We start from the raw sequence: 21,145 nt of genomic DNA, 5'->3' as shown, positions 1-21,145 counted from the left end.
TGTAATTTGCTTCTTAGTCATTGTCTAGCCATTAGGTAAATATGCAGCATGTATTTCTTTGAAAATAAAGGTCTCTATTAGAACAACCACTGTAAACACCCTGAGCCGTAAAGAGTTCCACAACAAGTTTCACCAAAAGGAGCTTTCAAAAGATAAGAATAGATTTGTTTTGCAGTCATTTGAGGTGAAATAGCCAACAGGATTTCCCCCAAGTCTACTCCGGGCATTAACTGCTTGATGGGATGAGCACTGGGTGTTCTTCTATATGTTGGCAAATTGAACACCAATAAAAAATAGTTATAAAAAAATAAAAAAATAAAAAATAAAAGATATAGCTATGTAAAATAATAATAATAATATTGCATCGGAAAGGAGTCACGATGGCCTGCACGGCGGGGACAAATGCCGAAGCCTCTCCGGGGGGTGCCGTGCCCGGGAACCAGCAGGGAGCCTCACGGGTACGACCAAGGCCCCACCCGGCTTCCTTTCCTACCCTTGACCCTGACCCCCGGCCTCATTGCCGCACAGCAGGTGCCCCTGCGGCCGGAGGCTCCGAGGCGGCCTCATGCTCTCTTCCCAGCACTGCATGCGTAAGAAAGTTGGGCTCTTCGTGCTGCTCGCAAGAGACGGGCCCAAAGCTCATATTGCTTCACACCTAACCTAGCAGGATTTATTCAAAGTTCTGTTTCCCTATAACGAAAATGGGGGCAGTTGGATTTCACAGAGCAACGTAAGGCTCTGTTAGAAAAGTCCAAGAAGAAGTTGCGAGAAACAGGCGTCGTCACCTACACAGAACCCAACATCACACTCAGACACGCAGACACTTAGACGCACACATTCACACATGCTCAGCCTCACACACACACACACGCACACACTCCCTCGCTCTCAGATGTCTGGCAAAGGGTTGGGAGGAACTAGGCCCCGGGACCAGCCCTCCTGCCTCCAGGGCCGATGCGGGCCGTCGCTTCGCTGACCGTGACACCGACTTTTACCTTAAAGCTCAGACTTGCCGCTCAGCCCCTCCCCACCCCTCAGGCAGCAAAACTCTTCCATCCTGTTGGCTCTTAAACTGGAACCGGTGTGCCTGGCCTCTCTGATCTAAGCTTCTTCATTCTTGAATCCAGAAATCTTAAGAGATCAAATCAACCACAAACGGAATTTCATGTCAATGAACTATCTTTTTTTTTTTTTTTTTGCCTATTTGTGTAAAGGGGGAAACATATATTACTGTATGTATCGGTTGTAAAATTCCTTAAATGCCAACCTGATTTTTTCTATGGTTTATTCTTTAGTGATGACATCACCTTGAAATGTCTCCAAAAGGGTATGTGAGAGAATAATGTTCCTCTAGGGGCTCATGGGCTTCCATGGGTCAATCCAGATATTCCATCCTCTGTCCGTAGAGTTTGATGAGCCGCATGGACATACCATCTGAATCCTGAATGCACGGACATGAGACGGGATGGCTGATACTCCAGGAGTCTGCTCGGCTCCCTAAATCTCTCCTCCCTTCAAAAAGAAACAAAACCACCTTATTTCTACATTATTAAGTTTATTGAATAGAATTGATTTAATTCTGTTGAATTAAGGTCAAAAAGTTGGAGGAGCTATCCTTCCACAGCTACCGTGGCGGTTGGGAGGGAATAGGGGGGATGACCATATATGTGTTTTTTAAGGAAAGAGGAAGGAAGCCTCTCCTGGAGGAGGAGATTCTCAAGTCCTTTTTCCACTGTGTCCCAGAACCAGGATGTACCCCAAAGTTATCCTCTGTGGGTGACAGATCCTGGGGTGTCCTGCTCCACTTGCATCACAGGAACAGAAAGGGTAGATGAACGGATGCCAAGAGGAGAGGAGCAGCGATTCCTAGGTACATGTGCGTAGTTAAGCAGACCAGAGATAAGGGGGATTGTGTGACCTCAGGAGAGAACGGCGGGCTCCCTGTTCCTACAGTGGGCTCCCAACCCTTCAGAGAGGCAGCCAAGGTCACACTACTACCTGCAGTGGCCACCAGTCACATCTCTACTTTGCCCATGTCACCTCTAGCCCTGCTCTTGAATCAACAGACCCCACACTTCAATGAATATAATATAAAGAGACGTATGAATCCAATGTCATGTAAAGTATGCTGACTGGGGACGCCTGGTGGCCCAGGGGTTGAGCCTCTGCCTTTGGCTCAGGTCATAATCCTGGGGTCCTGGGATCAAGTCCTGCATCGGGCTCCCTGCATGGAGCCTGCTTCTCCCTCTGCCTGTGTCTCTGCCTCTCTTTCTGTGTGCTCTCTCTATTCATGAGAATAAATAAAATCTTTTAAAACATAATAAAGTATACCAATTGAAAGTCAAACAGAGGAGGATTGGTAAAATACATCCGGGTTTTGGGTTGCATAACACACATTACTGTTGGGCCTAAGCCCTGCCAACCCTCTTCTCTAGGTGGACTCTAGTTTCCACTCATCCCTCAAGACTGGCTGGATCAGGAGTGACCTCAATGAACCCTTCCCAAGGTACACTCCTCATCCAGGCTTCTCTCCAGAACTTTATAGTACTGATCACATTGCTCTCTAAATCAGCCAATCATCTTGCTTGCCTAGAATTTGGAATTCTGTGAAAGAGTCTTTAATCTTTCAATCCACAGTTCAGTGCCTGGCCCTAGAGACATGAGGTACATGATGCTGAACATAAACCCGCCTCAATCTACCGACAAGTACTTGTTGAGGATCAATCTTTAGATGAACTGAAGAGACCCCATGGGAAATGAAGACTAAATAGAAGACATGATTGCTTTCCCTAAAGAGCTCATATTTTTGTTAGAAAGGATGCATTTGAGTGACAACATGTACGCTATGGTCAAATTTCTAAAGTACCCAAAGGACACGGATGGGAATTTGACTAGTAAGAGAAGCTACACGGAAGACAGGCAAAGGTCTTGGGCACAGGGACTGAGAGGAAGGGTGACAAGGGAAGAACACATGAACCGCGAGGCCGCTGAGCGCTAGGTTGTGAACATAACCATTGAGCAGTCAGTCCTCTGGTAAAACATTTGTTGCCTCCTTCACTAATCATGTGATCTTGAGTATGTTCTTTGGATGCTCGCTGCCTCAGCTTTCTCTGTCCAACTGGGGAAACCTCAAATTGTTTGTACGAAGATTCAATAGGATAATGCATAGGCAGCCCTTAGAGGACGCAATGCAAATGTGTTCCTCAATCTTAGCTATTAGAATGCACCAAGGGGGCATGAGCCCAGCTTGCTTACAAGATAGAGACAAGGGCCACGTGCGTGTTGGCATCCACTAAGAAGCGTGCAAACCTTAGTTTAGAGAAATATGGTTGGCCTGGATTATGAAGGGCCTGGAAAACGGGCAGATGGATTTAAACATCACGTGGGGAAAAACAGGACCCCAGAGGGATTCCTCTAGCCCCACTGAGAATAAGGAGCTGAGCCCCAGTCCTGACCCCAAGTCTCCTCACTTCTTTCTCCCAGAGCTGAACACGGGCCTGCCCAGCATACCAACTATCTACTGGGGCTTCCAACAAATCAGATCTTCGGTAATTTTGATTACTGTGTGGGGTTTTGTTTCGTTTTGTTCCATTATTAAGGAGTGCCTAAAATAGGCTAAAACAGTAAAATCTCTTCTCATCTCTATGTCTTTGACCTCAACTCAAAAACATGCTCCTCAATTTTCACATCTTCACAATATAGATGAAGCCAGTACCTCCCCAGGGTACAGGTAGGAGGAGTATCCATCCAACATCTTGGAAACCTTGGGTCCAATGGCCCTAGAAGGGCTGACCTTCCCGCATCTCACTGTCCCTAAGGTCTACGCCCTTCTGAAGGTTCCTCCTCTCCATTTTCATGCACCTGACTGTCCTTAACAGAGTAATGGTTTTCTCCCCAAACACCATTGCACATACAGCCGCTTCCTTTCTCTGTGCTTCGCATCTTATTTCCCATTTGTTCCAAGTTTCCATGCTTCTTTCAAATCATAAAAACTAAGATACCGTCCATCACCGACTCCCAACAGGTTTGATTTCCATTTCACCTGCACTCCTCGTAGGCTGGAGCCAACTCTTGCTGGCTCACTGGAGCCCACGTGACATTTTCAAGAGTCCCAAAAATTGGTTGTAAAACAGTTGGCAATTTGAAATCACCCACAGTAGGAGCATTTACACCATGGAAATCGCCATACACTACAAATCGTGGCTTGATTTATTATTTTATTGAATGTCCAGCCTAAAGAAAGTGATAGAGAAAATGTGAATATTGCAGATTAAACTTTAAAATGTGTCTTGTCGGTAGACGTTATATTGTGAACAACAATAAGTAATTGAGGAAACATCCCTCCAGGGTTTGAAAACTACTTTTTGGTTCGACAAAGAAGTTGCTTGCATCATGACTTCATTGTTTCACTTTTGTCTCCCTGATGAACGGTAAACTATCAGCCGGCATTTATATTGGAGTCACATTCTGAGAGCAAGCACTACGTCCCTCACCGCTACCCACAGCACCGGATTCCCTGGGGAGAGATGGCATTTGTTCAGTCCGGTCGCACGGGAACCCTAGTGGCCAGCCCTCTGCAGCCTGCATGCCGGGAGCTGAGCCCTGCCCTCGCTGCAGACCCTACCCTCCTCATACAACCCACCCCCGACGCGGGCCCTCCGTGAGGACTACCTACGCCTGCCTTCTTTGCTCACAGGCTTTGGAATCTGAGAATTTCCCAACAGTGAGACGCCTCAGAGATTGTGAAATAAGTAGGTGCACGTCTTCAGCACGTATATAAATGATGGGAAGGGAAATCATATTCCCTCAGGCTGGGCGTTAATAAAAACTTAGGACAAACTCTAAAGACACTCAACTGGGCCTCATTTTTCCACACATTCTGCTTTGTGCTTTTGGAAAATTTACACCTGGGTACAAAATTGTTCTTGCCAACTAATTGCACCTGCAGTAGGGCTAATTGGAGGGGCAGGGATCCAGCTGTGCTTGCAATTAGATAATTGCTGTTGTAATTCTTTGACTAAGAACAATGATCATTTTTAGATAGTACTTCCAGGTTTTCAGTCGTTTCTAGGCGCCATGTGGTTATTTTCCCAATAACCTTACATACCATACACCTTTACGATGGCGAATCCCGCAGAGAGAGAGCAGGGCCGAAGCAGAAGCTCTCTGATTGCACTGGAGAAGAACAAGGCCACCCCAAACACACACATTGCACCATATTGCTCATGTGTTTAAAATCAGCAAGAGCCTCTTGGGATCTGCTAGATCAAATCCAACCCCTTTAGTAGGATATGCAGGCTCTTCCTCATTGGACTCCGTCCATTCCACCTGTGTCATTCCTACATTCTTTCACCTTCCCAGAAGCACCCTGGGCTCTAGCCTCACAGCTCTATCATTCTCTGTGCGTAACATATTCTAAAGGACCACCACACATTCACAACTGACCTACTGCCACATGCCCTTCTTCTCCCTCTCTCGGAAAAAATACACTTACCTGAGCTCCACTGTCACCACCCTTGGAGAGCAGCCCCTCAATGCCCCTGCATGCAATCAATTGGCCAGTACAACTCTGCACTCCAAAGCAAAATTGTTCCATGTGGGATGTTATAACTGAATTATTCCCATGTGTTTGTCTATGCAATTAGACTTTATTATGAGCTTTCCAGAGGAGGAAGGGCCTCTCCTTCATCTCCATATCTTCTTCCACCCATGGGAAACAGAAGCAGGTACATGTTCAGCAATGACCATGGGAGGAAAATATCAAGTTGGTCTATCTAAGGAAGGCGGTGGACATTTAGTTCTGGTTTCTGATGGAGGGACTGGAGCAGCTGAGGAGGAAATCTCAGACCTCATGGTGGAAAAGGAGGAGGTCTGACCAGGTTGTGGGAGGTACCTCCCGGCTAGCTCAGCACTGTCACACAGGCTCAGGATGAGCCATCGGAGGGAAAGCCTCCCTCTGTGAGAGACAGGAGGAGCTCTCCCTCCACCGTATGGGCAAAGTAAGGCGTGATTTCACATTCTAGAAGGCCTTCTTATGTCGCCTATAATATTTCTTCCTTGATGGTAAATAACTGCCAACTAAAGATGAGATTTCTATCCAAAAGTGGCTTGATATATTTTCCCACAAACATCAGCTTCCATTTTGAAATTTTCTCTTCTACTAAAAGTGCCACCACCGTTGGCCCAATCACCTAAACCAGTGTGGACCTCCCGGGGAATAGAGACCAGTCCACATCATTCCTGAATTTCTCCCTTGTCCATCATCTCCTCATTGTCCCCACTGGCACTGTCTCAGGGCAGGTCCTCCTCGTTGCTCACTTAGGTCACTACAACCACCTCCAAATTATCTCTCTGTCATCATTCCCAGCTCCATGAACTTAATCCAAAAGCTTCAGCTTGCTTCCCACCTCATACAAAATAAAGTCCAAATCCCTAAAAGACTCTATGTCCCATCTTTTGCCTAAATCCTCACTGTCCAATATGGTAGCCACTAGCTACATGGGGCTATTTAAATTTAAATTTAAACTAAATAATACTACATGAAAACAAAAATTCTCAGTAGCACCAGTTACATTCTAAGAGCCACCTATGGCTTGTAGCTACTATGGTAGTGCAGTTCTAGAAAATTCTGTGACCATAGGACATCTCAATTTGAGCTATGCCTCAAGAGAGAATCAAGAAGCTATTCCAGGCTGTTCTTTGGTGGCACCATCACCTAGAGAAGAGTTCCTGAATGTCCCTTTTCTGGAGATGGAGGGCATGATCACAGCAGGTTGGGGGCAAAGCAGATTCTGACTGAGGAGCTCCTGGGTGAAGTATCATTGTGCAGAGGGACCTGAGGCCTCTAGACCAACCCTGAAGTAAAGTCGAACATCAGCAGGACTGCTCAGCAGGTGACCTTCAGTAGCTGGGGGTGAGGGAGGTGGTGACATGACAACTTAGTAGTTCTCAACCCCGGCGAAACCTTCAGGATTTCCAAGTTCTATCCCAGACCACTTGACTTAGAATCCCGAGGTGGAGCCCAGACACTGACAGACTTCAGAGCTCTTTGATGATTGAAGTGTGTACTTTGGATTGAGAGCCACACATTTGGCTGAACAAGCTGTTGCTCCTGTTTTGGTCTTCTTTTCCCTTCCATCTTCCTCCATAGGTACACATTCATAATAAAATAAGTCTTAAATCAGAATTCCTTTCTGCAAATTTTGTTTTTTTTTAAGATTTTTTAATTTGTTTTTTAAAGATTTATTTATTTATTTATTTATTTATTTATTTATTTATTTATTTATTTATGAGAGACACAGAGAGAGGCAGAGACACAGGCAGAGGGAGAAGCAGGCTCCATGCAGGGAGCCCGATGTGGGACTCGATCCCAGGACCCCAGGGTCACCACCTGAGCTGAAGACAGATGCTCAACCACTAAGCCACCCAGGCCTCCTCCTTTTTGCTATTTTGCTATGAATTCTTCATCAAGTATATTGATATAAAATTGGTGCTGTTGATTATTTTTAAATTACTCATAGAAACATTTTGGCATTTCTACAGCAATTTTCTCCTGTCACTGGAACTCCAAACGAAAAGGGCTCAGCATAGACCTGTCCTTGCCCCAACTCCTGACTCCACTCTCTATCCATTCGACTTCAACTTGCTGTTTTCTTTGTAGTCCATGATGTAGGTTTGATGTGCAGTTTACACGCAATTGATTCTATCACCAAAACATACCTACAAGCATTTGTCAGTATTTACTCATACCTAAAAAGTAAACAAAACACAATTTGCTTTCTCTCTGGTTACAAAACTATTTTAAGAATAATTGAATTATGGAAGCAACAAAAAGAAAACTGCCTTGTATCACAATATTGGGTTGACCAGCATTAAATTGAGGAGTCATAAAATTTTGAAGCTTAAAGGAACCTAGAAAGTCATAAGCCAATGGCCTCATTTTACAGGTGAGACCTCAACGATAGGGGCTTGGCCAAGGCTGGCTGATTAATGCCAGCGCTGAGAGGAGACCATGGTTTACTAGCCAGGCCCCAAGTCACCAGAAACTACAGTGAAGGAGAATGGGAAAACAAGTGTTTGCATTGTTCTCTCAACAATTCAAGACTAAAATTATAAAGCTCTGTACTGAACCGAATGCCCTCTTGCCCAGACCCTTCAAATTCAAGTGTCAATTACCAGCATTTAAGACAGACTTGGGCACACACGTGGTTGCCTTTCAAAGTAACCAATGCTCACAGGCTTTGGCCCCAGTAGCCCTTCATCACCCCCTGCCCCCTGCTCAAGCAGCTCAGCTCAGTGCAGGCTGATAACCGGTGACCCTTTCCTGTGTGTCAGGAACACGAGTGAGCACTTCACTTGCACGACCTCATTTCATCCTCACCGTCATCCTGCAGATCGCTACTATTATTACCTCCATTTTCCAGATGAGGAAACTGAGCTTAACAAATAGCATGTCAATGTGCCCAGGGCCATTTGGCTTATAAGTAGCAGAATTGATATTCAGACCTCGATCTGCCCAGTTTGAGCTGAGCTCTGAACCACTAGTGTCCTGCCAGAGAGTCAGTCCTAGAATATTAACCCCCAGTCCTATTCAGGACTCCGCTCTGCTCTAGGTCTGCAAAACTTTGCTAAAATACTTCCATGTACAATTCACAAGCCCCTTGCACGCACAGTTGGGACCCTCAGCTTCCTGCTGTACTACTTCTGGACATGACACACCATGAGCCTGCTTCATGTCTTATGAAACTATTTAAGTTATCAGTTTTGATCATCACCCAAAGAACTTACTTTGATTCAGAGCTGGCTTCCCTCCTCAGCCCATCAGTTAGGACATCAAGATGTCTACTCAGACAAATGCCACCCATGTATGAAGACCTCTTCCTGCTGAGACCACTTGAACCACATAATGACCAGGGATTTCACAGAAATAACCCTTAGCTTAACTGTGAGGCCCACTAAGCAAAATGAGTCTCCAGTGCATGCCCTCCAGGAACTAACCTCAACAGATAATTTGGAGAAGTTTCCCTCTGTCCTTTCACTGTCACTCATGATCAAATCTAAATATAATCACCAGCACCCAGTAGCTGTACTTTGACAGAACTGGTTTAGCACATTGTCCAGAAGCATCACGGTTATTCTTTTTAATCATTGCATGATTGTTCTTAACATTAGGGAGGGATCGCACTGAGTACTTTCGTTACCACAAGGAAACAAGATCCTTCAACAGCAGGTCAACAGTCTTGCTAAATATAGTCCTTTATGGCTATGGGAACCCTCTCCCCTTAGAACCCCTTGGCAATTAGATAAAATGTTGTGCCTTTAATAATGTTCCCAAATGACTTTGTATTTCAGGTCATAAAAATGCAAAGTAAATCGCTCTCGAGGGATCTTGCCAGGCTATTTGTGAGTAGACCAATTCCCATAACACTGCTCATTCGTTCATTCATTCATTCACTCAATAACCTTGTGTTGAATCAGCCCATGTTCTAGGTATTGAGGACGCACACACACACATGCACATCCATATGTACACACACAGAGATACATTCACATACACACATGTGTGCGTGTACACACATACCACACATACATACAATATACACAAGCTTACAACATGCATTATTATTCCCACACACACACATGCACATACATATCCATACACATGTACCCATGCGCACACACAGCTTCCCACACAAAGTACTCCTGCTTATCTTAAAGAGGTCTAGTATGGAAAACAGACAAATATCAGACAGTACAGTGGGATAAGCATATAATGCAAGGGAGGCGCTAGGTCACCAGCACCCGCAGGTGCTGCAGGAGCACAAAGGAGAGACACTGAATCCAAACCAGGAGAGTGAAGGAATATCTGAGTTATATACAAAGAAGGAAAACCTGACACAAAGAAGAAAATTCATGTAAAATTAGTTGTGGGGGGCGTGCCTGGGTGGCTCAGTCAGTTAAGCAGCTGCCTTCAGCTCAGGTCATGATCCTGGGGTCCTGGGATCGAGCCCCATGTTGGGCTCCCTGCTCAGTGGGGAGTCTGCTTCTCTCTCCCTCTGCTCCTCCCCTTGCCTATGCTCTCCCCCACTCTCAAATAAATAAATATAATCTTTTTAAAAAATAAAAAATGAATTAGTTGGGTAGATGATTGGGCGAATGAGTGAAGGAACGATTGACTATGGAGAGGAGTGATATGTTGGCAAACAACATCAATAAGTATCACATTGTTAGCCCAAGGTGCTGTGTCAGTGGAGGAGCCCACATCTCGGCTCTGCTGAAGAGGCCAAGACCTCCAGAGAGATGTGCTTAAATGTGGAATAGAAATCGCCGAGCAGAAAAAGGGCTCTCTGGGCTGCAGGAGGTGCTCAGCAGCACCAAGGAGAGCTTAGCAAGTCTAGGAAACTGATTTGTCTAAAGCCGGGAAGAGGCTGGGGAGAGGAGTCAAGGGGGAGGGCCTGACACGTACGTAAGGTCATAGAACATGGACAGCCAGCAGCGGAATTTGGATTTTGTCCTCGAGATGATGGGGAGCCATGGAAGGATGGCCAAGTAGATGGTTTGTGCTTCAGAAAGATGGCTCTGATCATGATTTGGCAGGTGGCCTAGAGAAGTGATTAACATTCTGAATCTCCTGCAATAATTTCAAGGGAAATTATGAGGAACTGAAGTAGGACTGCTGAGGAGCACAAGGGGAGACTGGGTTGGATTTTAAAATATATACACATATTTTCAAGTGCTTAGAGTGAGCAGGTGACCAAACACACCAAGCACAGATGCTGCTTTGATCATTCCCAGGACAGAGCCTTGACCGGAAGGCACCGAAGGGCAGGCTCCCAGGTGTACTGCCCCATCCTTTGCCCCCAAGTCACCAGTTATAAAAATAGACACCATTTCTTGAACACCTACACCTTGCCGTATGCTGGACTAAACATTTTATACACATCACCCAACCCAACCCTGCCCAAAACCTTTAAGTACGTATTAATCCTGCCTTCTAGAGATCAAGCAGAGCAGACCTAGGGTTTAAGTCCAAGTTTAGAGTGACCCCAAAACCTTTGTTTCACCATCACAGTAGACTCCTTCCCCAAATGTTGTCCCCTTGGAGTCCTGTTTCTTACTCTCTCCCAAGCCAATGACACACATCCAGCCTATCTGTATCAGCGCAGAGAGCAACAGAACTGGCCATCCATCCACAGTTTTGTAGAGTAGAATCTAAGTTACCAAAATCTACCCTCTCAGGGGTTCACATGGGACTGTCCAAGCCCCACTCTGGCCATGCAATCCAATCCCAGGAACAGTGCATCAGAAACTGATGCCAGGCTCCTAACACAGATCGTACCCCATTTCCCCAGTAGTAGAACTCCCCATTCTTGGTTAGCTCCCTGTCACCCTGAATAAAGACTATATTTCCCAGCCTCCTATGTCCAGGTGTGGCCACGAACACATTCTGGCCAACAAGGTTCAAGCAGAAGTGTTAAGCGCATCTTGAGAAATACCGCATATAAGGAAGAGTCGCCCTTTACTGCCCCCTTCTCCCTTCCTCTGGCTGGGGTGAGGACACGGTGGCAGGAATTCAAGCATTCGAGGTGAAATACGAAACCTTGGAAGTGGCAGCCCAGAAATCTAGAAGAAGCCACCAGGGTCTCTGAGGACTTCGTGAAGCGACGTACTAACCCTGGACTTCTTACCATCCTACCTTTTCTGCAGCGTCTCAAACATTTTGTGTTTGAGCCTCTGTTAATTGGAGTTTCCTAGAACTAACCACTAACGCTTTTCCTAATGATTGTTGGCTACACTGTTGTGGGGTAGCCATTACCATTTCCCCTATTTTCTCTAAATTGGACACATGTCACCTGCTCGGTGATTCAGGCCGACTCTCTCCAGCAGGAAAAAGCTGCCTACACATCGGGGGGCATTTATGTTCCTCTCCTACTGCATTTTGCTGCATGAAGGGCGGAAACGCCATCTGGTAGTAACCTGGAATCTTCTTTCATTCAACGCGCTGACCTTACTGATGAGGTTTTCCTTTTGGCCGCCCAGTCCCAAGCGCGTATCTTTCAGCCCAGAAGGGCGCAGTGTTCCTGGGAGGCGCTAGGTCACCAGCACCCGCCCTCGCCCTGCAAGTCCGCAGGCCGCGGCTCCCAGCACTCAGAGGTTGGCCTCTCCCGCCCTTGCGAATCCGTGTATTCTTGCTACAGCTACTACTTCAGGAAAACTGAGAGTTGATTATTTTGCGAGTGTGCTTTGTCATTAGTCGAGTGTCTACTGTGTGTTCTAAACTGTCCTAGGACCTTAGAAGACACGGGAATACAAGTGATTCCTGCTCTCGAGTTCCCAGGCAATAGCCATAGGATGTTTTCTTACAACCATAAAAAGCACATAAATTTGGGGGCATCTGGGTGCTACAGTCAGGTAAGCATCTGACTCTGGCTTTCGGCTCAGGTCGTGATCTCAGGGTGCTGAAATCAGGCCCCACGGTGGGCTCCGAGCTGAGCACGGTGTCTGCTTGAGATTCTCTCTCCCTCTCCCCCTCCCACTCATGCTCTCTCTCTCTCTCTCTCTCTTTCAGCTAAATAAATAAATATTTTTTAAAGCACATAATTTTTTATTTAAAATATAGATTTTTGGGCAGCCCCGGTGGCGCAGCAGTTTAGCACTGCCTGCAGCCCGGGTTGTGATCCTGGAGACCCTGGATCGAGTCCCACGTCGGGCTCCCTGCATGGAGCCTGATTCTCCCTCTGCCTGTGTCTCTACCTCTCTTTCTCTCTCTATGTATCTCTATGAATAAATAAATTTTAAAAATCTTTAAAAAAATAAAATAAAATATAGATTGTTGCTGTGTATTAAACCAGAAATCAGAAACTGTAAATCTATTTAAATGTAAATTAATATATAATAATAATAATCTGCAAATGTCCTTGTATATAGATCAAAGGAAAAAAAAAAAAGATCAAAGGACTTGTTTCATTCATTGCAACAGAAAATATGGATATAAAGGAACATTTTCACAATGCTGTTGAAGAAGCCCAGATGTTCCATGAGGGCTCATCAAGACTCATGTAAAGTCGTAAAGTTTATATCAAATTGTACTTTCTCTGGGAGAACTCAAGGCAGTCCAGTGGCATAATAAGTAGAGAGGACACTGGATCCTTCATGCAGACTTAGAGTCCACATTTCAATTCTCCCCCTTAATTAGCCAGCCCTGGTCAAGCAGCTTACTTTCTGAACATTCTCATTGCAGGTCACGGGTAGTAATGCTTCCCTCCAGGTGCTTTTCTGAGCATGAAGGGAGACAGCACATGTGGAAATGCCTAGCGCAGGGCTCAACATGTAGAGACCACTCCATAAATATTGCTTGAAACTGAGTTTAAACCTACAGTTCTCTGTGCATAAATCGGTTCTTCAGGACGCCTGGGTGGCTCAGTTAAGCAACTGCCTTCGGTTCAGGTCATGATCCCATGGTTCAGGGCTGGAGCCCTGTATCGGGCTCCCTGCTCGGTGGGGAGTCTGCTTCCCCCTCTCCCTCTCCCTCAGTGTGCCCTTGCTCTTTTTCTCTCAAATAAATAAAGTATTCTTTAAAAAGTACTTTAGGTTCTTCAAAAATGCAACATCATTAACCATGTGCCCTAGGGTTCTAATTATGCAAGGATATATGTTGACATAAAGCAGATGAAATAGTGCAGTTCACACAGAGTCTCAAAATAAAGACGGTAGCCAATGATAACAATAAAAACAGCAAGGATTTACTGAACACTTACTATGTTCTGGACGTTATGCTAGACACTTTATATAAATAATCCCATTTAATCCTCACAATAACCTTATGGGAAGGTATTCTTATTCCCATTTTTACAGATGTGGATACAGATCTAAAACAAGCGGTGACTGTAACAGAAAATGAGGGAAAAGCCAGAGCCCTTGGGTCTAAGAGGCCGTGAGACCCAGCTATTAGACCAGGAATGCAGCCAGCCGTTAACAAGCAGTCGTCCCATGAGTGGCCTTCCCTGCGGTGTGAATGGGAGAAGTGCTGTGCTACCGCTGAGTCCTCCCTTTACACGGTCAAGGCCCAGAATAAATTATAAACAGCATAAGATAAAGGGAAAACTTGCAAGATATTTCAGAAAAAAAAAAATATGAAAATGGGGCAGCCCGGGTGGCCCAGCGGTTTAGCACCACCTTCAGCCCAGGGTGTGACCCTGGAGACCCGGGATCGAGTCCCACGTCGGTCTCCCTGCATGGAGCCTGCTTCTCTCTCTGCCTGTGTCTCTGCCCCTCTCTCTCTCTCTCTCTCTGTGTTTCCCAGGAATAAATAAATAAAATCTTTTAAAAAAATATGGAACTGAAGAGGGCTAATTTTGTGAAGTCAAAAGCAAACTGATAGTGAGATTCATTAGATAATCTAGATGAAATGTGAGCCGGCAAGGAAGAACTTTTCCTTATGGATTCATTTTCTGGTACCATCTTTGAATTTCAGCCTTTAGCATCCTTTGGATTTATACCCCATTGCAGGCATTAGGCGAGGCATTGACTTCAGCATCTGGAAACCCAAGAACTGTCTTATGCATGTGCACTTGAATGTTTTTGTAAGCAAAGTGTTCACGCGGCCACCAGATCTCAAAGGGATCGATGATCTGAATAGTTTAGGAACCCTCCCTGGACTTCATCAGCCCAAAGTCAGAGGGTGCCTCCGTGGTTTGCAGCTGCACCCGGACCTCGGCCTGTGGCCTGCAAAAGGCCTTTGTCCGACTTCAGAGAGCCCCGAGACCAGTTATCCCGGGAACATGGCCCGCAAGGCAGAGCTCAACTGCTGGCTGCAACAGATATGACGACACACCTTGACTGGGCAGTGGGACAGGGAAGCTGCATTTCCCCCAGGAGACCCCCTGCCCCAGAGACAGACCAGCCTAAAAACTGTGAAGGAGCCAAGGTTGAACGTCAGCTTTGCAAGCATAAGCACAGGTCCCCACAGCACTGCTGGAATTCTCAGTGCAAAAGACAAGAAGGCATAAAAATGAAGCAAAGATCTGGCCCATTGCCTTGAGGAGTTTCATCCATACTTGCAAGCCGCAGGCTGCAATCCGCTTGGCCCCAACCACCCTTTCCTTTCTGCAGAGTTAACAGCAGAGAATCTCAGCCCCTCCGTTCTAGTTCCATTCTCCAGACAGGCCAAGTATCCAGATTTTCCTAAGGAGCACACGGCAATCCCAAATGCCCCATGCGGTGCCCCTGGTGCAGCGCACAGAAGGGGACCTCCAGGGCGTCATGAAGTCAAGTTACTGAGCCACGGGCCACCTTTTCTTTCTCTTTTTCCTTTTTCCCCCTTCCCTTTTTCTCCTTCTCTTTCTTCTCTTTCTCCTGCTTCTTCTCCTCCTCCTCCTCCTCCTCCTCTTCTTTTGGAAAAGAATAGAATAAATTGGAATGAAAAGACTAAAAAAGTACCTGAGTCATTGAGTACACCGTGTGGGAGGAATACGCTTTGCTTCTTGAAACTTTTGTATCAGTCTTTGTGTGTGTGTGTGTGTGTGTGTGTGCACAGTGTATGTGTGTGTGTCTAGGATCACAGTTCAAAATTGTATGTATTGGTTAGGAAACTGAAAGATAAATATAGGGTAGTCGTATAAAGCTTTTACATGATGACAAGGGCTTTCTGAAGATCTGTGAAATCACGGGGGGGGGGGACCCAAAACCAGTAGGCACAGAGAACCTGAATTCTAGTCCTGGCTGTGCTGCGTGTCCTAGCCGAGCTCCACAACCTGTTTGAACCCTTTCCTCATTTATAAAATGAAGATGGTAACTCCTACTCTGCCTCTGTGGCAGGACAGCTGTGTGGTTCAAATGGAACAAGGTTCGCTGAACACTGTGTACGTTGCAGGACAAAGGCTGACATAAGGCATTTTGAAATTCTAATTTACAGTGGCAAGTTCAAGCCAGGAAGGGAAGAGATGGATGGGAGGATTATTTGGGAGCTACTGGGAGGCCCAGAGACTATTACAGATCCCCCAAATCCTCACATGTGGCATCCTTCCAGTTCCCCTACGTACCCAGGTAGGTGACGCCGTCCAGGTGATGCCTCAGGAGTCCTATCGCAGTGAGTGTAAGCAACATAAGCGAAGGAGATTTCAGGTTTGTTCTGTTACACGTCATTGGCCCTGGGGCTAGTATTTGATAGCACCCGAATGTCTAGTGCGGACCAGTTCCTTCTGGTTAACTCCACCCCTGCACAGTGGTAGGAAATCCATGCTGCTTCATCATTATTGCTGAAGCAAGGCCACGTTCAGTGCACGCCTCTTACTGGAGCGAACATTGATGTTCTTTCCATTTCATGGAAAGGTCTTGCAAAACATCGGTTCTAATATCTTCTTGCATGAGTCATAGACTAAGGAATGAAGAAACACTTCTGAATGACAAACAAGGAAAAAAGAAAAGAAAGAAAGCTACGATGATGTGTTCTTGGAACACGACTCCAAGTCCGTTTACACAAGTAAAATCAACATGTAGATCTCTGTGTAGGGTATGCTGCTGAAGGAAAAAAACAAAACAAAAACTCCATTCCTTTTCTTTTCTTTTTTTTTTTCTGATTGAAAAGATAATGAACACTCACACAAAAATCAAATAATAAAACTAGTTCCCCAGAGGAAAGGAATGGCAGCGTTTTAAAGTGCATCTTTCCACACCCGTTGCTTTCACTGAACTATCAGGTGAATAAACATAAACACTGTGCAGATGTTATTTTGCAACCCACTTGTTTATACGCTGGTACGTCAGAAAGCCTCCCCCGGAACAGTGAGCAAAGATCTAGAACACTGCGAGTGGTAGTTGTATAGTATTCCATCGTATAGATGAAGTTTAATTTATTACTAAATTTCTCTGAATTCCATTTAAGCCGCCTCTGAATTTTTTATTTGGGATCTAATCGTATAAGCATCGTATAAGCTTGAAGTATACAACGTGTTGATCCGATTCACTTTCAGTTGCTTCGGAATTGTTGTTTGTATAAACAATAGGAGGATAAACATCCTTACACATTCATCATTGAACATTCGTCCAGTTAACTCCCTGGGGTAAATTTCTAGGATAAGAATGTGACAAAACCTACCACATTCCCAACGCCGATGCGTACGTATTGCCAAACAGCCCTGTGGAAATAACGTGCCAAGTCCCACTGGCCCAGCATGGAGGAGAGAGCCTGTTTCTCCACCCCATACCCCACAGAGGGTATCATCAGGTCTGTCATCTTTCTTTCCAATCTGACTGGTAACCAATAACATTTCACTGTTTGTTTTTTTTTAATTGCATTTCTTTGGGAGGAATTCAGTATTAATACTTCTTGTTATCAAGGCACATACACTACTAGTAGTCGTAACAGCGACCATGCATCGAAAGTATATTATGCATCAGGCGCTGGGCTAAGCACCTTACAGAATTATTTTTTTAAGCCTCACGACAGCTCCTCCAGATAAGTACTATTATTATCCCTATGTCACAGACATAAACAAAGCTTGGTAATTTGCTAAAAGTTACAGAGCTAGTAAATAGTGAACCCAGAACTGGGGCAAGCTAGATCCGCCCCCAAAGCCATGTTGCTGAGCAGGGCATTGTGCTTCCCCTTCCTTCTCTCTGCAAGTGTGCTAAATTCTGAGTATCTCCCATGTATGTTTTTATATATGAGTTTTACGTGTTTATGGCCTTTATTTTTCAATTAGAATGTTCACATTATCCCTATCAATTAGCAGAAACTCTTTTGTGTTGAGAATATTGATTTGGGGGGCATCTGGGCAGCTCAGCCAGTCAAGGGTTGGGCTCCTGGTTTCAGCCCAGGTCATGGTCTCGGTGTCCTGGGATCAAGCCCTGCATCGGGCCCCCCCACTAAGCCGGGAGTCTGCTTGTCTCCCTTCTCTTTTTACCCCCCGCCACCCCCGTTCACAGGCTGTCTCTCTAAAATAAATGAATAAATCTAAAAAAAATACATATTGATTTGTTGTCATTTTTTGCTAGCAACTTTTTTTTTTTCTCTCTGCAGAATGTATTGATACCCAAGCTACAACTCTCCTTTCTGTTTATAATCAGTGTGAGGACTTGAGTAATGACTGTAATGAGCCTGACACTGGCCCCCTGACCTGGACAGGCGCAAGCAGGTTGCTGAGCCGATGGTGCTCGATTCTAGTGGTAGCGCAATCCCGGACACCACGGGGTTTGGACAATAGCACTGGGCGATGGAGAAGGGGGGAAGTAAAAGGGAAAAGGGCAGATGAAGACATGAAGCAATGACCTCCCCTCTTGTGTCTTTCTGAGTTCCGTCCCTGCGCAGGAACTCTGCGGCTTTGGCCACCCCCAACAAGCAGGGTTTTATCATTTGGCCTGGTTTACCGAGATCTAAATCTCTTCTTTTCATTCCCCAATTTAATCACCCTTTATTAAAACAAAGACCACGCTTCGGCCATGGACCGTGTCCCAGAAAGTGGAGGCTGCACAGAGGAGAGGACGCGGGGTCGGGGGCCCCAGCTTGGAGGCCTGCGGCTGAGGACATGCTGTGCGGCCTCCCGAGTTGGTTCACTCTCTCGGCTTCCATTCGCTCATTTGCAAAACTGGGGTGACGATGACTGTCACACAGCAGCTTGGAAGTTACCTAAGAAAATGTTCAAGTATCAGCGCGGCGCAGGGAAGTGCTGGCAGATGGCCTCTGCCCCCCACCCCCACCCCCACCCCGGCTTCAAGCAGAAGAGAAAGAGAGGGTTCCTGGACTCAGTGGACTCACGAGAGGAATGCAAAGGCTTGCTCTGACTCAGCTGTCCTGCTATTAAACCAGCCGATCTCCCAAATCATCCCATGAGATAGCGCCAGAGCTAAACAGGAAGCCGGCTGACGACCAGCCACCTAACTCGGGTGCCCCCCCCCCCCACTGACCCCATCTGTGTACAGGCAGCTGAGTGCTTCCCGCTGCCTACGTCTGTCATCCACAGTCATCTGCCTCAGTGGCTATTCCGGAACTATCTCTTGGTCCCAAAAGCCTCTCACTTTGCCTTTGATTATACAAGAGAGCAAAGTTCTCGCTTGAACAGAATAATGCTAGGACTCATCTGGAGAACACCCCCCGGTACACCACAACTCCTTGGAAGATGGGTGGGAAAGGTGATCCACTTAGTTCACCGTAAGGACCAAAACGATCCCCTCACTTGCCGACACCTACTTATTTCCCAGCCACCTGTCCCCACCGCCCTCACCACCCCCCTCCTTCGGCTCGGGCTGTGTTTATTAAAATAATACTCTTCCTTTGGAAAGCATTTCAGACTTAAAGGAAAGATCCCTACCATGAGGTGAGCCCTACTGTGCGAGCCCTTTACCCAGGAGGAAACAGATCCAGAGGCTTGAGCAGATCCCGAAGCCACATAATTAGACAATGACTAACGTGCAGCTCAGAGCCAGGACGCCTGCCCACCGAGCCCAGCGCACCCTTGCCTTCGGCACCTCCACCAGCACTCCCACACCCATCAGCTCCTTGACTGTCCCCGGAATCTTTCTAAGATTGCCTCCATTTGCTGATGGGAAACTGAAAGACGGTGCCAGATGCAGGACCCCCGGCCTCACCCCACCAGGCCATCAGCCCCCCACAGCCTGGCCCTGGGCACGCCTGCCTGGAAGCTCATGGCCCAGCGCAAAGGCACGCCTGCCTGGAAGCTCAAGGCCCACTTGAAGGAAGACCCAGTGTTGTATTCCAGCAAGATCTAAGTCAGTCGTTGACCAGCTCACTGGGGAAACCTGAATTTAAAGGCTCTGGGCTCCCCAGTGGCCACTTCCAGAGGTAGGCGTTGCTCCCATAGTCCTCCAGCCTGTCCTCATAGTTCAGTTCCACAGGTGAGGGGACTTGTAAAAACATCGATCAAATACAACCAGCCCCGAAGGGCCACGTAAAAAGGCTAAAACCGGGGATCCCTGGGTGGCGCAGCGGTTTGGCGCCTGCCTTTGGCCCAGGACGCGATCCTGGAGACCCGGGATCGAATCCCACATCGGGCTCCCGGTGCATGGAGCCTGCTTCTCCCTCTGCCTATGTCTCTGCCTCTCTCTCTCTCGACTATCATAAAGTAAAAAAAAAAAAAAAAAAAAAAGGCTAAAACCAAGTATAATTTTTAGAGGAGGAAGCTCAGAAATGAGGCCAAAACAAATGTTGCTGAGCTGAAGGATTAGAATAAAAGTACAAGAATAGCTGGCACAGTGAGGCACACACGCCCCGCGTGGTTCAAGGGCGTAAGAGCTCAAGGACAACTGGTCTGCGAGGGAAGGCACCGCTCAGTCCGCTCGCGCCTTGGTGCACTACCTTCAACGAGGAGTCTCTAGGGCCTTGGAGCGTCCACAGGGGGACAGACGCTCAAGCTGAAGGACGCCTGGGGACCAGCCGGTCTCACCCCCGCATTTAACAGCTGGCAGAACTGATGAACAAATAGGTCAAGTGACGTGGTCATCGTTATCTGGCTGGTCAGGAGCAGAAAAGTGACCAGAAATCAGGTGACCGCTCCAATGGCATCATCACACAGGTTTAGACACCACGTCGTCTTTCTTCCCATTCCTCTCCCTCTATACACAAGCATACATGCACGCGTGCACACGCACCTGCATGCTACACCGCAGTGCACCTGAGTGCACCTACACGCATACGTACCCGCTCCCATGCACACGTGCATACACATGCACGCACCACCTATACTCCTTCACCTGATGCGCAGGCTCCGTACGCCGCATCCCGAGCAGGCCCTCCTGAACATTCAAAAGGAAATAGGATTCAGATGACCAGGCGGACCATGGGGCTTACGGGAGAACCACTGTGACCCGGGAGGGGCCTGATTTACTTTCAGCTTTGTATCTGTCGTTCGGGTAACATTTAGGCCAAGAACAGTAGCGGGCTCTAGGGTGGTTACGCGACTAATACAAGTGTTCACAAAGGGCTCAGCATGGTACCTGGTGCACAAAAGACTCCGAATCTGGTCCCAGCTGGGGATGTGTCGGGCAGAGGAGCTGGGCATAAACAGCAGGGGGTTGGAGGCCAGAAAGCCTGGCTGTGACTCCCTCTTTCCGTTCTCCACTTGGGGCAGCTTGCCCATCCTCACTCAGCCCTGGAGTTCACACATGGAAGGGCCACTCTGAGAAGTAAATG

The 21,145-nt window shown here is 46.7% G+C and overlaps 1 long non-coding RNA gene across 1 annotated transcript; it reads left to right on the top strand.

Annotated features, from left to right (window-relative positions):
• Window positions 1-2,642: 2,642 nt before the first annotated feature.
• Window positions 2,643-4,766, top strand: LOC140626199 (uncharacterized). Its single transcript, XR_012025397.1, has 3 exons — window positions 2,643-2,838; window positions 3,484-3,548; window positions 4,443-4,766. It is a non-coding gene; the product is annotated as an uncharacterized lncRNA (long non-coding RNA).
• Window positions 4,767-21,145: the final 16,379 nt, after the last annotated feature.

This window comes from Canis lupus, chromosome 37 (genome assembly GCF_048164855.1).
Source record: "Canis lupus baileyi chromosome 37, mCanLup2.hap1, whole genome shotgun sequence".
In the NCBI taxonomy this organism is placed as follows: Eukaryota; Metazoa; Chordata; class Mammalia; order Carnivora; family Canidae; genus Canis; species Canis lupus.
Note: the sequence above shows the minus strand (reverse complement) of the source record. Positions and strands in the feature narration are given on the sequence as shown.